General features: G+C 37.1%; 1 protein-coding gene across 1 annotated transcript in view; it reads left to right on the top strand.

Moving 5' to 3' along the window:
* Positions 1-21,879, top strand: part of DOCK1 (dedicator of cytokinesis 1) — a gene marked incomplete in the record, with an annotated part of 4,741,214 nt that overhangs the window by 2,187,535 nt on the left and 2,531,800 nt on the right.

Raw genomic sequence — 21,879 nt, 5'->3', positions numbered from 1 at the left:
CCTTGTATCTATAACGTAAACACCTTAACCATTACGCAAATCTCCCACAGCTAAAAAAAAAAAAAAAAAGTGCAGGCCCATTGAAGCATGGGATTCCCATTTGTTATGCAGGGGGATGACACACACACTGAACGGGAGTGAGATTAGAACCCCTGTCTGTCTAGTGTTTCACACTACAAATGATAGTATTTACAGCACATTCCCGGACTTAAATCTAACGGGACATGACAAATATGGGTCTGTGCAACCACAGGCTACTCCTCAAAAACCTACTCTGGTTTCCTCCTCCTCTGATGAGGAACAGGACTACAACTCTGACCATTCTCAGGACTGTTCCTGTCAGCTGCATTCTTCTTCAGGGCAAATCTCTTTCAGTGAAGAGGACTCTCATCATGTTCTCCTGTTGAGGATGCTTCCTTTTGGAAGACTATACAGAACATGATGAAACACTTTGAATGACAATCATCACAGGTCTCTGATTTTCAGAACAGGTATTACACCCTCTTGGAGATGGGTATCTCTGCCCCTTCTCCAGTCCTTGAGGCTTTTCAGGATGCCATTCATTCCACCTCTTCTGAACCTAATTTTTCAACCACCAGCTCCTAAGAGAGCAGACATGTTTAAAATGTGCCTGATGACCTAAAATATTTATACAAGAATCCAGTGACAGACCACTCTGCAGTGTCTGTCTCTCTTCAGATAAGCCCTCTAAGCTTCTGCCAGTGCAAATGCCCTACGTACTGACAACAATAGTAGGACTAAGGGTAGATGGGGAAAGAAGGCTTACACCTCTGCTATCCTTGTCTTTAGGGCAAATAACTACCAGAATCAAATGACAAAAAGTACTTAATTTCTGTCTTGCATTCCTTAAACAAAAATGTACTGGACCCTCCTACAGTAGAGTCTAAGCATCAAATGCAGGCCACTCAAATTCAGACACAGCATTAAGTGCACTTAAATTTACTCACAGATGTACAGGGCTTTACACTCAGTCTATACGTGAGGATTTCAAAATTAAAATTCTAGACGCTGCTTTGGATAAACACTTAACTGTTTGGTCCTCAGACGATCAGCCTGCTCAGAACTCTCAGACCAAGGTAAGACCCTGGAAGACTGTAGACAGGTTCTAGTCTCCTCAGTTCCTAGATGCCATAGGAGATACCCATCTTAACATCTACCTCATTCATTAGATGGGATCCTAGAACAGCTCAGGAACAAAGGAAAAGGTACTGTGAAAAAGACCATAGGGAACCTTCATCAGGGAGCCCTCTCTTTGAAACCAGAAATCTGTGACTACCTCTGCAGCAGCCCCTCTCCATGACCTCAGTCCTATTATCTGTCTTTCCCAAAGACCATCGCTCTACTTGGCCAGGTGAGAAGCTGTTACAACAGACAAGTAGGTCCTCCCCATCATCAGGGATGGTTGTCATGTCCTAGGAAAATACTATCCCAATGAAAGCTATGCCCTAACCTCCTCAAAACCAAATATCCATTCTGTCCCCAGTTATTCAGTACCTCTTGAATCAGGGCACCACTGAGCAAGTCCCAAATGACTTCATAGGAAAAGGATTTTATGTAAGAGTTTTTCTAATCACAGGGAAAGAAGAGCAGTAGAGATTCATCCTAGACCTGTTTCCTGAAAACTTACTTGATGGTACGTCTTTCAAAATACCCTCTTTTCATGCACTTTTGCCTTTCATCCTCCCCCAGACTTTGTGTCACTAGATCTAAAGGATACTTACCACATACTCATTTTTCCTTCTTGTAGGAGATTCCTCAGGTTTTTCTCTGGGCCCTCATATTTTAAGTTTACTGCTTTGCCTTTTGCTGTTTCTGCAACTCCAAGAATGTTCACAAAATGTCTAGCTCCAATAGTAGCTTTCTGTCACAGTCAGAGAATCCAGATTTTCTCATCTTGATGATCTACTAATCCAGACTTTGTCTCCTGAAATTCTTCAGCATCTGAAGTTCACCCTCCATCTTCTGACAGGTCCGGGTTTTAATATAAAATACAAAAAAAAAAAAAATCCCACACGGTTCCTACTCTGGGCCCAGTGTTTTTTGAATGCAAACTTCCTCCCCCTGGCAAAGGTTTCTTAGTTTGTCCAGTTTCTTCAGGACCTCTCCTCTGCAACCCATTGCTCACCAAGGGAGATGCTAAAGACTTCGGGATTTATGGCAGCCACCATCCCTATGCTCTCCCTGGTCAGATTTCACATGAGAAAATTCCATTGGTACCTGAAGTCTTTGTGGTCCCAGCACTGTCGCACCTTGAACATCCTGATTTCCCCTCCTCCTTTGTCTCAAAAAGGAGTCACTTTGGTGGAAGAGTGAGGTCATCCTCAACCTAGGACTGCCATTCACACCACCACCTTCTGTTCAACAGGTTCACACAGATGCTTCAGATGAGGCAATGAGTGGCATGGACACGATCATGTCGAGTGTAGGGGAAATGGAAACCTCAGTTCCTGACCAGTCACTCTGACATCCACTGTTATGAAATGTTTTGTGCAGCTGATCAAAAAGCAACTTTCATCATGCCTACCTCCTGATTTTGACCCTCTGCAGTTTGTGTACTGAGCTAACAGATCCATGACTGATGCCATATCAGTAGCACTACACATCTCCCTTGAGCATTTAGAAGGCAAAGATAACTATGTAAGGATGCTGTTCATTGACTTCAGCTCTTCATTTAATATGGTGGTACAAATGTAGCTGATAGAAAAACTGGCCCATTTAGGAATCAGTAAACATCTCTGTAACTGGATCCTGGACCTCCTGATTGAGAGACCACAGAGGGTGTGTTCAGGTAAGAACAGATCGAAGTGCATCATGATTAACACCAGGGTTCCACAGGGATGTGTTCTCAGCCTACTGTTATTCACCATTCTAGCCCACAACTACTTTAAGCACAAAATAAAAACCAATGAAAAATTGCTTGTGGACCCAAAGAAAGGAATCACTGTGCACCATAAAATCCAAACCGATATTTTAATGAATAAAATGTACAACAACTTAGTGAAACACCAAAGGTTAAGCGCTTTCATCTAACTTGTAGACTTCATCAGAACACCTAATAATAAAATCCCCCATGCTTATATACTAGCTTCATTCAATCAATTAAACAATCAATTAAAATAAGACAATTTAAAGTGCCAGTGCTCTCTGTGTCGACTGATGCCATACAAATATAATAACTTATCTAATATTTCATATAAACAAATTCCACATCATAATAATAGATTGTTTTTAAAAATAAATGACAAGTATAGTAATTAAAAACATTTGATAATATTCCAAATGACCCATTTTCCTTCTAATATCTTTTTATCTATTATTTTCCAATATTGGCTTTATGGAAATGGTGTCATTCAACCCTGGATAGACAGAAGCATTTAATCTGATCTGCCATCTAGTCTCTTTTTCCCCTAATAAATATTTAACACTCCCCCCTCTTTGATTCACTTTCACACATTCAAGTATACCAAAATGAAATGTGCTACAGTTACTGTTCCCGTCAAGATGCCTCCATAATGCGTTTGTTGTATCCTGTTTTTTAATTTTGTAACAGTGCTCATAAATTCTGTTTCGAAGACATCTGTCCGTCTTTCCTACATAAAAACATGGACAGTTACTACACTTAGCCATGTATACCACATGTGGGGTCCTACAATTCCCCTTAAGGAACCACACAGTGGTGGTATTAATATCTTCCAATGTTACAGACGGACTTTTAATAATTAAATGGCATTGATTACAGTTCCCACATTTTGTGGTACCTGTCCTTTTTAGCTCATTATGATCTACTTTTTTCCTGTCCAGTTCGGTTTTAAGACTAGTTCCTGTTTTAGAAACAAATTCTGGTTCGAGTCCCACTAATTTGAACACATCATTGTCAGTTTTTAATATATTCAAATTTTTGGTTATTATTCTCTTTATATCATGCGTCTCAGGGGCATGTTGCAAAATGCATGCATTCATGTATCCATCTAATTCATTATCTTTCTTAATTATATTGCCTCTCCCTATATCCGTACTACTATTCCCTAATATAGGTTTAAATTTTCTCCCCCATTCATTCATTACATAATTTTTAATGTCTTGTATCATAACCGCAGGATACCCTCTAGATTTAAACATATTTCCTATATAATCTAATTCTTTAACTAAATCAGTATAGTCCGAAGTTATCCTGGCAGCCCTTATACATTGGCCCTTAATAATACTTATTTTTTGGCTCATAGGATGACAGCTACCAAATTCTAAGTAGGTATTACTAAAAGTGCTTTTTCTATAAATTTTAGATTTAAACCTTCCTTCTATAGTTATGTAAGTATCTAGGTAAGATATAGCTTTGTTGTCTATATTGTAAGTAGACCTCAAATAATCACACCTAGTATTCAAGTAGTCCATAAATTCCTTAAACTTATCCCTGTTCCCATTCCATATCATAAATATGTCGTCCAAAAATCTCAGGTAACAGGAAATATAATTCCTCCATACAGTAGAAAGAATATATTCCGTCTCCCAATCCATCAGAAACAAATTTGCAAATATGGGGGCACAAGCTGCCCCCATCGCCACCCCCTTATTTTGCCGATAGTATTCTCCTTCAAATAAAATATAGTTATTATTAGGGAATAGTGAAAAAAGTAGATCATAATGAGCTAAAAAGGACAGGTACCACAAACTGTGGGAACTGTAATCAATGCCATTTAATTATTAAAAGTCCGTCTGTAACATTGAAAGATATTAATAATACCATTGTGTGGTTCCTTAAGGGGAATTGTAGGACCCCACATGTGGTGTACATGGCTAAGTGTAGTAACTGTCCATGTTTTTATGTAGGAAAAATGGACAGATGTCTTCGAAACAGAATTTATGAGCACTGTTACAAAATTAAAAAACAGGATACTACAAACGCATTATGGAGGCATCTTGATGGGAACAGTAAATGTAGCACATTTCATTTTGGTATACTTGAATGTGTGAAAGTGAATCCAAGAGAGGGGAGTGTTAAATATTTATAGGTGAAAAAAAGACTAGATGGCAGATCAGATTAAATGCTTTTGTCTATCCAGGGTTGAATGACACCATTTCCATAAAGCCAATATTGGAAAATAATAGATAAAAAGATGTTAGAAGGAAAATGGGTCATTTGGAATATTATCAAATGTTTTTAATTACTATACTTGTCATTTATTTTTAAAAACAATATTTTATTATGATGTGGAATTTGTTTATATGAAATATTAGATAAGTTATTATATTTGTATGGCATCAGTCAACACAGAGAGCACTGGCACTTTAAATTGTCTTATTTTAATTGACTGTTTAATTGATTGAATGAAGCTAGTATATAAGCATGGGGGATTTTATCATTAGGTGTTCTGATGAAGTCTACAAGTTAGATGAAAGCGCTTAACCTTTGGTGTTTCACTAAGTTGTTGTACATTTTATTCATTAAAATATCGGTTTGGATTTTATGGTGCACAGTGATTCCTTTCTTTGGGTCCATGAGCAATTTTTCATTGGTTTTTATTTAGTGGAGTGTTCAGGACTTTTTTTGTTTGTTACGTGGTTGCAATATGGATTCTCTGGACGAGTTGCCATCGATTTTTTTCCCCAAGGAGGGATGACATTAACAAACTTCAATCCGAGATGGCTATTTTGAAGGGCGAACTTACACGGCTGATCGATTTGATTAGCCAGCCTGAAGCGAGTAATATCAAGGAACGTATGGTGACATCACCTAGTAGGCCATGTGGGTGTAGATCAACGGATTCTCTCCCTAATGGTCAGGGAGATGGCGTGGTATACAAAGATTCGGCCTCTAATGGATCCAACATAGTTGAAGGGGACATTTTATCGGCATCCTAGTGACAAATGTGGATCGGAGGTGGATTATAATATCTCGGGCGCTAAACCCAAGCGAGTGGCGCCAAAAAGAACCTATGCAATTGTCGGACTGGCCAAGGAAACAGGTACTGAGTGTCATTCCAAAGGGATGAACAAGAATGTTTCTAATCACAAAAAGTATGATTTAAATAGTTTTTTGGTCACCAATTTTGATTTTGAAAGTGACAGAGCTCACATAGGGAAGGGGAACGGTGACGACAATAACTATTCAAGTAATATCACATTGAAAGACTTTATTAAGGATTTCGGAAAAAAATTAAAGATGTTAAAAGGCATACAGTTGGACAATATGTATTTGAAAAAATGTCTGGACTTGAATATAGTCCCTATGGGACTTCCATTTTTTAAACACCCTATGGGGGTTGATATGGATGAGGACAATATGAATGAATGTGGTAAAATGTTCGATAATTTTGGATTCACTTTTATGAAATTTATCGTTTCTTGTAATGATAAAAAAATATGTGGTTTAATGTCTGAATTGGAACAGATTATTACCACTGATTTATTATTTGGGGAATGTGAAATGTTTCTGAACACGCAGTATACATGGGTTGAGAACCAAATGAATAAACAATATGAAAGAAAATGTAGGAAAATGAAAAGAGACATGCAACAGTATGAAAAAGGGGAGGCCTATAGATGGGAGCCTAAAGGGCAAAAAGATTACAAGGATGTAAGTAGTTATGAACACAAGGGAGGTAATTATAAATATAGGAATAATAACAATAGAAGGTTTGACTTTTATAGTAATGATGAACATTATGGTAATAACCCCGTTTTTTAGGGGACAGAAACTACGGGTCAGGACCACAGAAGCAGTTCCCCAAGGGGACAAAGAAATGGAATGCATACAAATGGGAAAACCCACCCAGTACAAAAGGGGAAACAATTGGAGGAAGAACGAGTAATCATTAAGGTTACTGACACACATTATTGTATGGGGGATTTTAGTATATATAATTACACACAGGTACCACTACATGAAGGATATTTTAAACTATTATCTAAAGGAATTAAATATGTACCGAATAGGGACATCAATGTGGTAGATTTTATGAAATATTTGAGGAAGCTAAACCTTGCTATATTTTTTAAAGGAAAAAGACAAGTGAACAATAGTAATTTTAAGAAGAAAAGTACTTTTGTACCTCCTTTAAACCCTGTACTAGCTATATATGAAAAAGTCGTTATTGATGAGATTTATGAATATGTGAGGAAGAACTCAAAAAGAAAAAGGAATCTTGATCATAAGGAATTTAAATTAATGAAAGAGATACAAGAAAATAACAATCTACGGATTGTGAAACCCAATAAGGGGGGCGGTGTGGTACTATATGACAGGGGAGAATATATTAATAAGATTCATGAGATATTACTAAACTCCGGGGAAGTATGACATATCTTCCATTAATGAAGTTAATATTGCATATCATAAAATTGATTTATGTTTGGAAGAAATGTTATTGGACGACAGGATAGATGGTGATATGTACAAATTCTTAAAAGTGGAGTATCCTGTCATTAGTACCATAGTAGGGGTACCCAAAGTACATAAGAATCCGAATGACCCCCCCTTTTCGGCCAATAATCTCTGGAAGTAAGTCTAAAACCTTCCCTTTTGGGAAAGTTATTGATAGCTGGTTAAAACCTATATATAAAAAATCAACACATCTTATAACAGATTCCTGGGATTTTTTAGGGAGACTCACTACCGAAGCTATTACAACAGAAACCTCTCTAGTAACTATTAATATAGTTGATCTATTTTCTAGCATACCCCAGGAGGAAGGGTTATATAGGTTTAACAATAGTATAGTAAAATATGGAGGTTTAACATGGGAAAACACTTCTTTGATTTTGGAATTTATGGAAATTGTGTTAAACCATAACTATATTTTATTTGAAGGAGAATACTATCGGCAAAATAAGGGAGTGGTGATGGGGGCAGCTTGTGCCCCCATATTTGCAAATTTGTTACTGATGGATTGGGAGACTGAATATATTCTTTCTACTGTATGGAGGAATTATATTTCCTGTTACCTGACATTTTTGGACGACATATTTATGATATGGAATGGGAACAGGGATAAGTTTAAGGAATTTATGGACTACTTGAATACTAGGTGTGATTATTTGAGGTTTACTTACAATATAGACAACAAAGCTATATCTTACCTAGATACTTACATAACTATAGAAGAAGGAAGGTTTAAATCTAAAATTTATAGAAAAAGCACTTTTAGTAAAACCTACTTAGAATTTGGTAGTTGTCATCCTATGAGCCAAAAAAGAAGTATTATTAAGGGCCAATGTATAAGGGCTGCCACGATGACTTCGGACTATACTGATTTAGTTAAAGAATTAGATTATATAGGAAATATGTTTAAATCTAGAGGGTATCCTGCGGTTATGATACAAGACATTAAAAATTATGTAATGAATGAATGGGGGAGAAAATTTAAACCTATATTAGGGAATAGTAGTACGGATATAGGGAGAGGCAATATAATTAAGAAAGATAATGAATTAGATGGATACATGAATGCATGCATTTTGCAACATGATTTAGTTAAAGAATTAGATTACATAGGATATATGTTTAAATCTAGAGGGTATCCTGCGGTTATGATACAAGACATTAAAAATTATGTAATGAATGAATGGGGGAGAAAATTTAAACCTATATTAGGGAATAGTAGTGCGGATATAGGGAGAGGCAATATAATTAAGAAAGATAATGAATTAGATGGATACATGAATGCATGCATTTTGCAACATGCCCCTGAGACGCACGATATAAAGAGAATAATAACCAAAAATTTGAATATATTAAAAACTGACAATGATGTGTTCAAATTAGTGGGACTCGAACCGGAATTAATTTCTAAAACAGGAACTAGTCTTAAAACTAAATTGGAAAGGAAAAAAGTAGATCATAATGAGCTAAAAAGGACAGGTACCACAAAATGTGGGAACTGTAATCAATGCCATTTAATTATTAAAAGTCCGTCTGTAACATTGGAAGATATTAATACCACCACTGTGTGGTTCCTTAAGGGGAATTGTAGGACCCCACATGTGGTATACATGGCTAAGTGTAGTAACTGTCCATGTTTTTATGTAGGAAAGACGGAAAGATGTCTTCGAAACAGAATTTATGAGCACTGTTACAAAATTAAAAAACAGGATACTACAAACGCATTATGGAGGCATCTTGACGGGAACAGTAAATGTCGCACATTTCATTTTGGTATACTTGAATGTGTGAAAGTGAATCAAAGAGGGGGGAGTGTTAAATATTTATTAGGGGAAAAAGAGACTAGATGGCAGATCAGATTAAATGCTTCTGTCTGTCCAGGGTTGAATGACACCATTTCCATAAAGCCAATATTGGAAAATAATAGATAAAAAGATATTAGAAGGAAAATGGGTCATTTGGAATATTATCAACTGTTTTTAATTACTATACTTGTCATTTATTTTTAAAAACAATATTTTATTATGATGTGGAATTTGTTTATATGAAATATTAGATAAGTTATTATATTTGTATGGCATCAGTCGACGCAGAGAGCACTGGCACTTTAAATTGTCTTATTTTAATTGATTGTTTAATTGATTGAATGAAGCTAGTATATAAGCATGGGGGATTTTATTATTAGGTGTTCTGATGAAGTCTACAAGTTAGATGAAAGTGCTTAACCTTTGGTGTTTCACTAAGTTGTACATTTTATTCATTAAAATATCGGTTTGGATTTTATGGTGCACAGTGATTCCTTTCTTTGGGTCCACGAGCAATTTTTCGTTGGTTTTTATTTAGTGGAGTGTTCGGGACTTTTTTTTGTTTGTTACTTTAAGCACAAGTCAAACCATATCATCAGTGTTGCTGATGACACCACAGTTGTAGGGCTCATCACAAAGGAGGATGGAAGGGTGTACAGAAAGGAGGTGGCATCTCTGTTCAGTTGGTGCAAGGGGAACAACCTTGACCTGAATGTAAGGAAGACCAAAGAGATGATCATTGACTCCAGGAAAAGGAGAATAAACCACCCAGCACTGAGGATCGATGGTGACAGTGCAGAGGGGGTTAAGAATATGAAATTTCTGTGTACACATATCAGAGGATCTCTTGTGGTTGGGAAACACCAACCAACTGGTCAAAAAGTGCATCAGTGCCGCCACGTTTTAGGAAGGCTGAAAAAAGCTAAGCTTCCTCTTCATATTCTCTCCATCTTCTGTAAAGGTGCAGTAGAGAGCATCCTCACCTGCATCTTCTCAGTGTGGTTTGGAAACTGCACAGTTACAGAAAGGAAGTCACTACAAGGAGTGGTGAGGGTTGCAGGGAAGGTAACAGGTTCCAGTCCTCCATCAATGCAACATCTTTATTATGCAAGAACCATCCCAAAGACCACTAAAATAATATAGGACAACACACATCCTGCACATGGACTGTTTAAGCATCTGGTGGGAGATACCGCAACACTCGCTGCAGGACTACAAGATTCAATAACAGTTTCTACCCTACAGTGACTAGACGTCTGAACTCGAGCACTCGTCCCAGGGGTCTGGACACATAATAAGTCAATTTACATTTATTTGTGCAATATATGCTTACATATATTCCAAGTAAGTGCAATATGTACTTATTATTATCCATAGTCATATTTAACTCACTCAAGTGCAATATTAGACAAATAACTTGGGCATTTGTCTGTAGTGTGTTTTGTGTTACTTTAAATAGTGTAGCTATTTATAACTCAGGGGTGGGTATTCTTTTCGTGTATGAGTGCTGGCAAATGTCTTTGGTCTTTTTGTGTATTGGGAGTCATATTGTATGTTTTGTTATGTTTATTCCTCTACTTCTATGTGTTTCGCTTTCCTTTGTGATCTCTAGAATTGAGCTGATGTGTGAAATTTCATTTAGGCTACACATGTGTAGTTCTAAATGACAAAGTTTACCTTTGACTTTGAATATATCAATCTAAGGGAAATGAGGGCAAGCTCTTCAGGTTTTGCCCACTTTTGTAAATCTAGGCCGCTCCTAATGTACACACAATACAGTGGTTGTGTGGTACTTAAACAAATAAGGAGGCACCAGGTCTTACAAACTGTGCAGGTTAGCTCAGTAGGCATGGAATTTGGCAAATCTAAATGAATACCATGCTGACAGCAACATACTTTCCTTCTCAGGACAATGTGCTGGAAGACTTCTAAATCTGTTGCCTGGAGTACCCCCACAAATGGAGTTGGAACAGAGAGATTTTCTGGAACCATGTACTTCCCTTCTCAGGGCAATGTGCTAGAAGACTTCTAGAGCTGCTCCCTGGAGAACCCCTACAAATGGAGTTGGAAAAGAGAGCTTTTCCAGATTATCATCCTTTAGTGAGGTGCTCCTCAAATAGACCTCTTTGCATCACCAACTAACCCCCCCCCCATTTCTGCATCAGGGGCCCTTGTCTCACAGCCTGGAGGACAGATGCCTTTTCCTTCCAGTGGACAGAGAAGTTCCTCTATGCTATTCCTCCTCTGGCTTTTCTTAAACTTTTTCTCTAGGCACAAAAGGAATCAGCTAAACTCTATTTACTGGCACCTTTTTGTCTGAGGCAGCATTGGTTTCAACTGCTATTTCACCTGACAAAGGGAAATTAAAAGGAGAATTCCTCTTCAAACAGACCTGATAACTCAGAAGAAAGCATTACTGCTCCACCCAAATTTTCAGTCTCTCAACTTGACTCCATGGATGATAGGATTTTAATTCCTCAAAGATACCTTTTCTCTTAAGGAGGAGGCCTGGAGATACACTACTAGGATATCGTACACTGTTAAATGAAAACAATTTTCCTGTTGGTGCTACAAACATAGTCAGAACCCACTCATCACAAGTTCCAACTGTAATGCAATGTTTTTGTGAACTACTTTGATCATGCTTGGCCTACTCTTCTATAAAGCTCACCTGTTTAATGCTTACCTCCCTCTTACACTACTTATGGCTAGAGCAGAGGTCAAGCTTTTCCTCATGGGAGTCCTGCAACTTAACCCACAAAGAAAACCCATATATCCCCCTTGGGCATAGCTGGCCTTAGGCATAGGCCAACTAGGGGGCCGCCTAGAGCGCCGGTCTAGCAGGGGCACTTTTCCATATTTGGTGTAGGTAGACCAGGATGGGGGCACCAGGTAGTGTGGTGGGGGTGCAGTGGAGCCCTTTTGCCTAGGGCACCAGTTGACCTAGGGCCGCTCCTGCCCTTGGGATCTTAATTTTGTGCTAGAAAAGCTTACACTGCCTCCCTTTGAATCAGCATCTTCCTCTTCTCTAAAATTCTGTACTTGAAAAAACATCCTCCTCTTGGCTCTCACCTCTGCTAGGAGAGTTTCTGAGTTACAAGCTCTTATGGCAATTCCCCCCTTTTCTTGTTTTCCACAAGGACAGGATGACTGTGATGGCTAATTCATTTTTCATGCTTGAGTTAGTGACTGTGTTATCCCTCAGTCAGCCTATTCATCTTCCCACTTTCTTTCCCAATCTACAGAACGGGGGGAAAGGATCTCACATTCTCTAGATTTTATCTGGACAAAACTAAATCCTTTAGAAAGACTTGACCAGCTGTTTGTATCATTTATGAGCTCTAAACTGGCAAGCTAGTCTCCAAACAACTGTTGCAGATTATATTTTTAAGGTTATCTCTTTCTGCTACTCACAGTATGGTAGGACTTTACTGCCTTGCACAAAAGCACTTTACACTAGGGCAGTGGCTTCCTCAGGGGCATTTCACAAAGGAATAGACTCAAGCTACATCTTAGAGGCTGCTACTTGGTCCTCTGTACACACTTTTATCAAACACTACAAAACTGATGTTTTCTCCAGGTCCAGGGCAGTTTTCACTCTGTCACTTCTGTGTAGGCTGCTGAACAATTCTTCTACTCAGTAGCCAACCACCCTTCTTTCCTCCTTTAGCTCTGGGAATCGCTCATTTGTCAGGAATACTGCAAAACTGATTTCAGTCATGAAACAGTGCAGTTGTATACGAACTTACTATAACAGTAGATGTTGTACTGATCATTGTTGCAGTATTCCATCCCACCCCACCCTCTACCACCTTTTATTTGTCTCACTTCAACCTTCATTTTCTTCTCCCCCTTTGATTTAACCTCTGCTCTATTATATGGAAATGGGGGAGTTTTATTAACTACTTGAACTATATACCCCTCCTAACTGACCAGTATGCTGCATCAGTTGTCTTTTGGATGCTGTTTTGGAGATGGTCTCAGGATCCATGCTCTTATGTCCATGTATCTACCCCAGTGCATATGAACTGATGTCATGAATTGGACAATACAGCCTTGGGAAGGTGAAGCTTTGATACCGTGACTGGATGTCAGTGGGTGACTGCCCATATGTCAGTAATATTGCAATGCTGATCAGTAGGACATCTTCTGTTATGGTAAGTTATTACACAACTGTACTTATTCAGTTCCTGGAATATTTCTTAAAAGAATTCGAGAACATGGCACTGGGTATTAGGTTAGATAAGAAAGTTGTGACTTTTTAATCAATCTGGTGGTAATTTTTAACCTTCCAACTGTTAGGTACTAAAAGAACTACTTTACTATCATTTGACCTTTTACCAAGAAGGAAAGAGATGGGTGGATTATGTGAGAGAAATGTTATTCTTTTAAGTTTAGGTTCCCAAAGAAACAACTGGCTTGGAATAATAGGTGTGTTCAGGTTAGAAAGCAGAGAGGCAAAAATCCTTCAGCCACTTTCTCTCTACTGGTTGAGACTTTCTCCTTTTTTCTCTATTTCCTCCCCTCCCAAAAGTCTACCTCTTACAATGATCTCCCACATCCAGGAGAAATTGACTTGTCTGCCCATGTCCAAAATGGTTAACCGGTACAGTGAACTCAAGCTGTACTGCAGAGACCTTCTTGGAGAATAGTCACTATAAATCATAATATTTGTATTGTTACCATTATCACTAAGTCTATTTCCTGAAATTGCAAAAGGCACAGTTTCTTTCCCTCAGTTCACAGGCCCTCAAAGTCTTGTGCGTGTGTGTGTGTGGCTCCCTTATGCTATCTTCACTTCTCACAGATTTGGAGGTTAACATTTCCTGCTCACATGAAACCATTTTTATTTTGCAGTAAGCTGAAATTTTCATTTCAGTGGTTGGTTTTGATTTGATGTATTTACCAGGCAGAATTGTTTCCACATGCTGCAGGACAACTACAGTGTAGCATGCTGCTGCTATGTGGATGGTGCTTTATTCACGATCATAACAAGTAAGCTGGGTTTTCAACTGTTAGTAAATTTACTGTCAGTAATTTAAAAAAATATATGGTATCAGTAACAAAAAATATATGCTATATTAATGGAGACAGGGATCAAAAAGGAATGGTTGAAAATAACTTGACAGGTTCTGGTGTAAAAAGTGAGTCGGCCATTAATCCAGGGATTGGTAACAGAGTCCCTCAGTTTCACTTTAGTTGAAGTTCATGTGTGCAGAGGCTTTGGAAGAATATTCGGCAGCAGACTAATGTGTTTTTAGTACTCATCACATAGTAAGTTTAAAGCCTTAACTGAAAAACTTCCTCTAAAATATTTTGGACATGGGCATTCCCTAACATTCATTGCCACAGCTACACCAAGCTTGTGGGAGATGTGGAGTCATGTAAGTAGAACACATTAATGAGGCTTTACTCATTGACTGGAGTCTTGAAAAAGAAATATTTAAACTTCAGGCAGTCCTGCAACTTGAACACATTCATAAATGTGTGATTACTTAGACATGGTTTCAGAGTAGTGAAAACACGCCTTCTGTTCCAGGGTGTAGTGTTTGGCATGTCTTCAGACCCACTGGGAGTGGTCAGTATTGAGAACGGGTTTCACCCGAAAGCTTTGCTGTTTTGATAAAGTTACTTTTCTCCAATGTGCTGTGTTTTTTTCATTGGATTTTTTCTTATTCAGCACCTGTTTTGTTGAAGTGGTGGGGGAGTATCAGTATTTGTCAGTGATATCAGTTTGTGACAGATTCTTCAGGATACCATATTTGATATCCTAGATGTACAAATGTCCATAAACGTGAGTAACTACCACTTCATCAGTAGCTATTAAATACCCTGTATGTCCACTTCTGAGCACAGTAGCTATCATAATAAATTATCACAAATCCCCATTAAATTGATCACTTTTCTACTGGGGACTTCAACTATCCATTGATAAATTGGCTGATCTATACTGCCAGTGGTCAGTAGGCCCTATTCTTCCTTAACATAACTGCTAACTCTGTTTTGCAGTTGGCTAACCATGCTGCTATAGGCCTTACTATCCTTTCTCTAATCCTCATAAATATGGGCACTTCTTGCAGATCTCCTTATGTATCATCCTGTCTTGTTAAATTAGATCATAAATTAGTGATTTTTTCCTTTAAAACTGGTGATATTTTACTTGTAAATATTACTGTATTTAGGACTTTTCAAAAGCAGGCATTCTTATTGACCTAAATAAGTTCGGTTGTAATCCTCCTCTGATGGGTTCCATTGTTACACTGCTGCCTGTTCATGAAAACCTGATGTTATAAAATGTTTTATCTGAAATATCAAGTCCAGTAAGTGCCCTAGTTTTCACTGGTAAAATAAGAAAGGGGTGTGTATTTGTACATTTAGAGGTATTTGACAATGGCCCTTATTTGGGATTCGAGAATGGGTGTCCTCTACATCTTTACCATGATTGGAGATGCAATATTCTCCAGCAGGATGTTAATGTACAGGTAGTGCCCAGTAAAAAAAAAAAAAAAAAAAAAAAAAAAGTCCACTGCTTCATAGCTGCATATTTGCCATTTATCATGTGTACATGAAAAAATTAATCCATCCATTCATTGACAACCCTATTTTTCCCATGTATGCACTTGAGGTTGGGGTGTAACATCAACAATTAGACAGTTTTCATGCAGAGTAGATAGCCATGCCTCATATATAAAAAAAAAATAAAAATAGTGTGAATGTGTCTCTCTCTCCATGCCTGCGTCTGAGTGAGACAGAGAGAAACAGACAGAAATATGAATGAGAGAGCAGCCACAGCAGCACATATTAACAACTGTTGACTGCAAGAGGAAGTCCAGCACGTATTAAACAATAGAATTTAGGAAAGTTTAATTTGTAGATTGACTGACTTTAATCCTCTGTCATTTTTGCAGAAATTCTAAGAGGGACAGAGCAAAACAATGGAGAAACCAGGGACAGTAAACTGGCATTGGGGGGGGGGGGGGTGTTACAAAGCCTTGCATTGTATTAATTTTTTTTTCTTTATTTGATTGCAAAGACACATCTGAGGTATGTTATCTCAACAAAGTGTCGCTGATCCCTGTTACTTGTGTGTGTATGCATCTAAACTTGAAATACTTGCATAACTTAATTTTGAATGTAAAATACTTCCACCAACAACAATTATATCTGCTACATCAAGACTGAAACATTAGTCAGAGGAACTGTTTGAATAAAAAATGTAAACAAAAAAATATGTATATATAATTTTTTTTACAGCTCATTCTGTAAGAGCAAGAATGCTCTCTATGTGGTGCATGCTGTTGGGGAAATAACTCCTCCTTCCAGGGGTGTATTGCCCCCCTGTCTGTGGCATCAAGACTCACAGCATCTCCAGGTTGATATTACTTCCATAAGGAAATACAACCTAGAGGGCAGAATGCTTGCTTAGTATCATAAAGCAGTTTTTTCATCTGATGCAGGCATGAGGAACATTCTTCACCATTAGACTACTGATCGTATAACCAGAAGATGTGAAAATGATAGCTTTAGCTTAAATTAATTTTATAATAGTGTAAATTAGTGATTTGCACAGCTTTGTTAGAAGAATACATTAATAACCAGATTTTATTTTAACAGCTTTAAACGTGTGTGGTATATGAAACAGTTACAGTTGATATATTTAATTTAGTGTTTTGATAAGCTTACATATATATTTTTAAATCACTTTTCAACGTGCTCAGCTGTTGCTACAGAATTCTTCAGTGCAGATTTAATGTCATGAATTTGCAGGCTGCAGTTATTTAGGACTAGGAGTACTTTGTGACAGTTCAGTTTAGGAACAAATTGGTTGACAGATTGTTAGACAAAGCACAACATGATGAACCAGTATGATAACTGAACATGCTGTCCTTTTTAATTCATGAAAATAGGTATGAAATTCTAAACAATGATACACTTATTGATTGGTGCAGTGGGTAACGTTTGCTACTGTTCTTACCAGTTTTGTTTCTTAAAATGTGGTTGGCTCCTTTATTTGTTTTTGGCAGAAAAACAAAAGAAATGCTGTGTTGGTCCACTAACAAAACAGGAAACTGGAATACAGATGTTATAATACCTTTTATTGGACAAAAAGAGGTTTTATAATCACTGAAGCTTTTGGGCTAGCAGGACCCCTTCATTTGGAGGTTTATCTATCTACCTATCTAGATCTATGTCTATCTGTTTATTTATAAATATGAATATATTTAATGGCAAAGGAGATCAGTGATACTATATATGAGTTTCTAATGGCGCGGAGAATTGATGAATCTCTATATGACTACTTCATAGTGCGCCATCCTGTAATACCAGTTATAAAAGGCCTTACTAAAGTACACAGACATTTAACTGATCCACTGCTATGTCATATTGTAGCAGGAGATAAATGGATAACAGCCTTTATCTATTTATATTGAATGAAAATTGAAGAAAGCTCTCATATATGCTCATAGTGTCCTTAGGGACACTAAAGACTTCCTTGACAGTCTAATTACATATGTTCATACGAAGATTTAAACCAGATTAGTCTAGCAACCATAGATGTTGAGAACTTATTCACTGTAATTCTAAATGAATATGGCATTTTAGCTATTAAAGCTTTCTTACTTGAGCAATTGATGTTTGGGAAAGAGAAGATAGAACTGTTCACAGCTTTATTTTGTATTGTTTTGGAAAATAACATCTTTATCTTTGATGACATCCTTTATTGGTAAAAATGGAGTGTAGCCATGGGCACACCCTATGCTAATATGTATGCAAATTTGGTATTGGCTTTTTTGGAAAACAACTATGTATTGAAGAATAATCATTATGGTCCTCATCTTCATTTTTATAAAAGATCCGTGGATGACATCTTTATCCTGTGGTATGGACCTACTGACAAGCTACAATTATTTGTTGATTACGTAGAACACACTACTGAGTTCCTGAGGTTTACCTTCCATGCTGCAAAGAACAGAATTGATTTTTTAGATGTCACCCTAGAACTTGATATATTTCAAGGTATTAATACAATCATGCATCACAAGGACTGTAAGAAGAGCAATCTTTTATCAAGAGACAGTATGCATCCTCATCATATATATCAAAATATTATGAAAGGATAGATGTTACAATGCTCCAGATTGCACACTAGAAATGAAGATTTTGAAGCAGCAACAGAAAGATTATGCAGACAATTTATACATAAGAGGCTATAATTCAATTGATGTGGATAAACATGCATTAGCTACAAGGCAATTAAGAAATACCATCAGAAAGCCCTACTATTCACTACATAAATATGTAGATGATTCACCTGTGAGGGAAGTTGCAACTAAGAACAAATCCACTAGAATAATTTTCACTTACTCTAGTGATATCAAATCTAACTGTGACATTGTGAGACAGAATTGTAAAATTCACTGTGGGACCCTGACCTTAATGAAATAGTAGGAGAAGCACCTTCCTTTACCTTCAGGAATAGTATGAATCTGAAGCGGTTATTTAATAAGAGGTCAGATATACAACATGGATTGAATTAGGTAAAAATGTGTACATACCCACATATGAGCTGTATAACTTGTAAATGTATATTGAAATCACAGAGTTTTATTCATCCTAAGACTCAACGTGAGTACAAAATGCCAGAATATGCCAAATGTAAAGCACAGAATGTTGTCTGTTACCACCTGTCAATCTTGTCCCAGCTTTTACATCGAGAAGACAGACAGCTGAAGGAACGAGTTTTCAAACACATTATAGTGACATTTGGCTAAAAGATGTCAACAATCCACTATATAGGAATTTAGCTTCTAATCTACATCATTCTTTTCATTTTCAGGTGTTACGGGTTGTAGCATTAAATTCAAGACGAGGTGATATGTTGGAAAATGAAGTAACTGAAATGTGTTGGATAGCCAGTCTTCTTTCACACTTAACTCCTGGTTTAAATACATGTTTTATCAGTCAAACCAGCTTTGAAGCAAAGAAGAATAAGATGAACACTTGGCTTTTTTTGATTTTCTTGCGTATTATTGTGATTAGTTGTGCATTTTAGATATACATCATTTAATTTTATACACCTGGTATTTATTTGGATATGCATTTATATTTTTTAGTTTTTTATTATGTTTATTTCTTAAGAGATATTTTCATACACAAGAAGATATTTTTAGTTTGTCATGTACCATATGTATAGGTTGTTGGCTGCATTGTATAAATGGGTTGATTACATCAATCACAGCCAACCTGTGACTTTAGTTTTCCTCACCTTTTTGAGTTTTTAGTCAGATATGCTCTCTATTGATTGAAACATATGATTTGTACATGGTCTTAATATTTTGGTTGTATGGTGATCTTTAAATTAATAATCTGTTTTATAACATATTGGATGAATGCACTTTTCGGCTCAGAGAATAAGGTTGCTGCTGAATGATATGCATTTTGGCCCGATACATGTATATTACTTTTGATAAAGCCTAATATGTAAAGCCTTGTACATCTGGATGTATTTCAGTCACTAATTGATGTTTGATTTAATTTGCATTATGCTTTGTTGTATATTTTATTGGCTTTTGCATCATGTCTATGATATTGTACTGGTTGGTCTGTATCGCGTTGTTAGCATTTTATGAATTAACATTTCTTACTTTAATGGATGTGAACATATGGTAGCGTTTTGTTTAGTCATTCATGAATGAATGCCCTATATCCTAATGGGTGTATGTATAGCCGAAAACATTTTGATAGATTTGTTGAGCATTAAGCATTCGAAGCTGACATTTATAATTTCATAGCTGCTGCACTTTTCATTTCAGAGAATAAGGTCGCTGAATGATATGTAATTCGGACTGATATTCATGTACCTATATTAATAAAATGTATTACATTAAGTTCTATATGTCTGGTATAATTTAACTATTAATTGATGATTGCATTATGCTTTGTTGGACTTTATTGGCCTTTATACCTTCACGCTGCTATCCTAGTGGTTAGTCAATATCACGTGATTAGTATTTTATGAATTAATGCCCTTTATTTTAATGAATGTGGAAATATGGTAGTGTTTTGTCTATTCACGAATGAATGCCGCACATTGTAATGGGTGTATATAGTTCAAATGTTTTGATAGATTTATTCAATGACAAGTAACCAGGGCCAATATTTGTAGTCTTATAATTGCGGTATCAGAGAGTGATGTATAATGTTTTACAGACTTTGATATCAATGACACCTTTACGATTTTTAATTGTATTTTAATGATTTTTGTATTAGATGGTACATGATATTTTACTAGATAATTTACATTATGCAATAGCACTTTAAGAATGAATGATCTGTGCCTTGGATTGTATGTGTATGGCTGATAGCTGGGTGTATATAGTTCTAAACCGTTTGATTGGTTTGTTAATTTTTTTAAATAGTTACTGAGTTTGGGATACAATGGAGATCTGATGAAGGGCTAAGTTACTGCCCGAAAGCGGTTACCTGGTTGAATAAAAAAGTTTTTTATATAGCTGTGGCAGCCTTGGTACTTTTTTCTGTTGTTCACACACGGTGCCCCCACTCATCCCCTGCTGATTATCTATACTAAGTCCAAGATTGCACAATACTGTGAAAAAGGCAATGTGTATGCTTCTGTGGGTATGTATGATAACGAATACTAGGTGTTATGGCTGGCAGCAAAGGGACCTTAGACTATGGCAATGCCACATGTGAATCTGGTTCAATTAGTGGATTAGGCATCCCAGGCACTGGCAGAGAAGGACAGGCATGCCTATTCTGTGAAGGCAGGAGGGAGGAGTGCAAGCATCGAGCACATGTCACAGTTGGAGTTACCTAGTGTAAGCTGGTGAAAAACTGCAAAATGCTTTCCAGTGGGAGTATGCAGGGGACAAGAGAGCTTAAAGTGAGTACACATCCAGCTGCAGTACAGTGGACTCCTGTGACACCTTGATGATCTAGACATCCTTGATCCTTATTGGAGAAAAGTCTATGGGAGACTGTGTGTGGTAAGTAGACCTCACAAATTAGGAGATTAACTGGATCCACAGATGGTTAGCTGTAGAGGGAATAAAAGACTTGGTGTGTGACTTTAAAATTGGAGAACAGCTGCAGCATGGAGAGAGATGTTGCAAGCACAAGATAATATCTGGGCTGAGATCAAATTATTCATTTTTATATAATAGCACTCCTGGCCAGTTCAGAAGTCTTAAAATGGTTAAAACCTTTGGGAGACCACAAGTTCTTAGCAGATATGAACGGTGTGTATTTTGTAAGATTTCTGAGAGACCATATGACCCTACAGGTGACAATGGTAGAGATTTGAAGTCTTGTTTGTGTGAAGGATGGTAATCGGGATTGTACCACACCAAATCTTTTAAGACTTTGAGATATTTCGTCACCTCTTGGTGAGCCCTTATGGTAACGGCTCAGTGTAGTAAATGTATGGATATCTCCCTGTCTGAAAGAGACTTTTCACTTTGTCCTCTGTCATCCTCTAGTTCTGACTTCTCATGCTTTCACCTTCAGTCTTAAACCTGCACTTACTTATTTTATTTATTTGTTCCCATTTTTCTTTTCAGCACCTGTATTGAATTATCACTTAAGATATAGACATACATACACTTCTATAAAAGAAAGCAAACCAAATTAGCATGTTCCCAATTACAAACATTA

This window comes from Protopterus annectens, chromosome 14.part0 (assembly GCF_019279795.1).
Source record: "Protopterus annectens isolate FY-2018-M chromosome 14.part0, PAN1.0, whole genome shotgun sequence".
Classification (NCBI taxonomy): domain Eukaryota; kingdom Metazoa; phylum Chordata; order Ceratodontiformes; family Protopteridae; genus Protopterus; species Protopterus annectens.
Note: the sequence above shows the minus strand (reverse complement) of the source record. Positions and strands in the feature narration are given on the sequence as shown.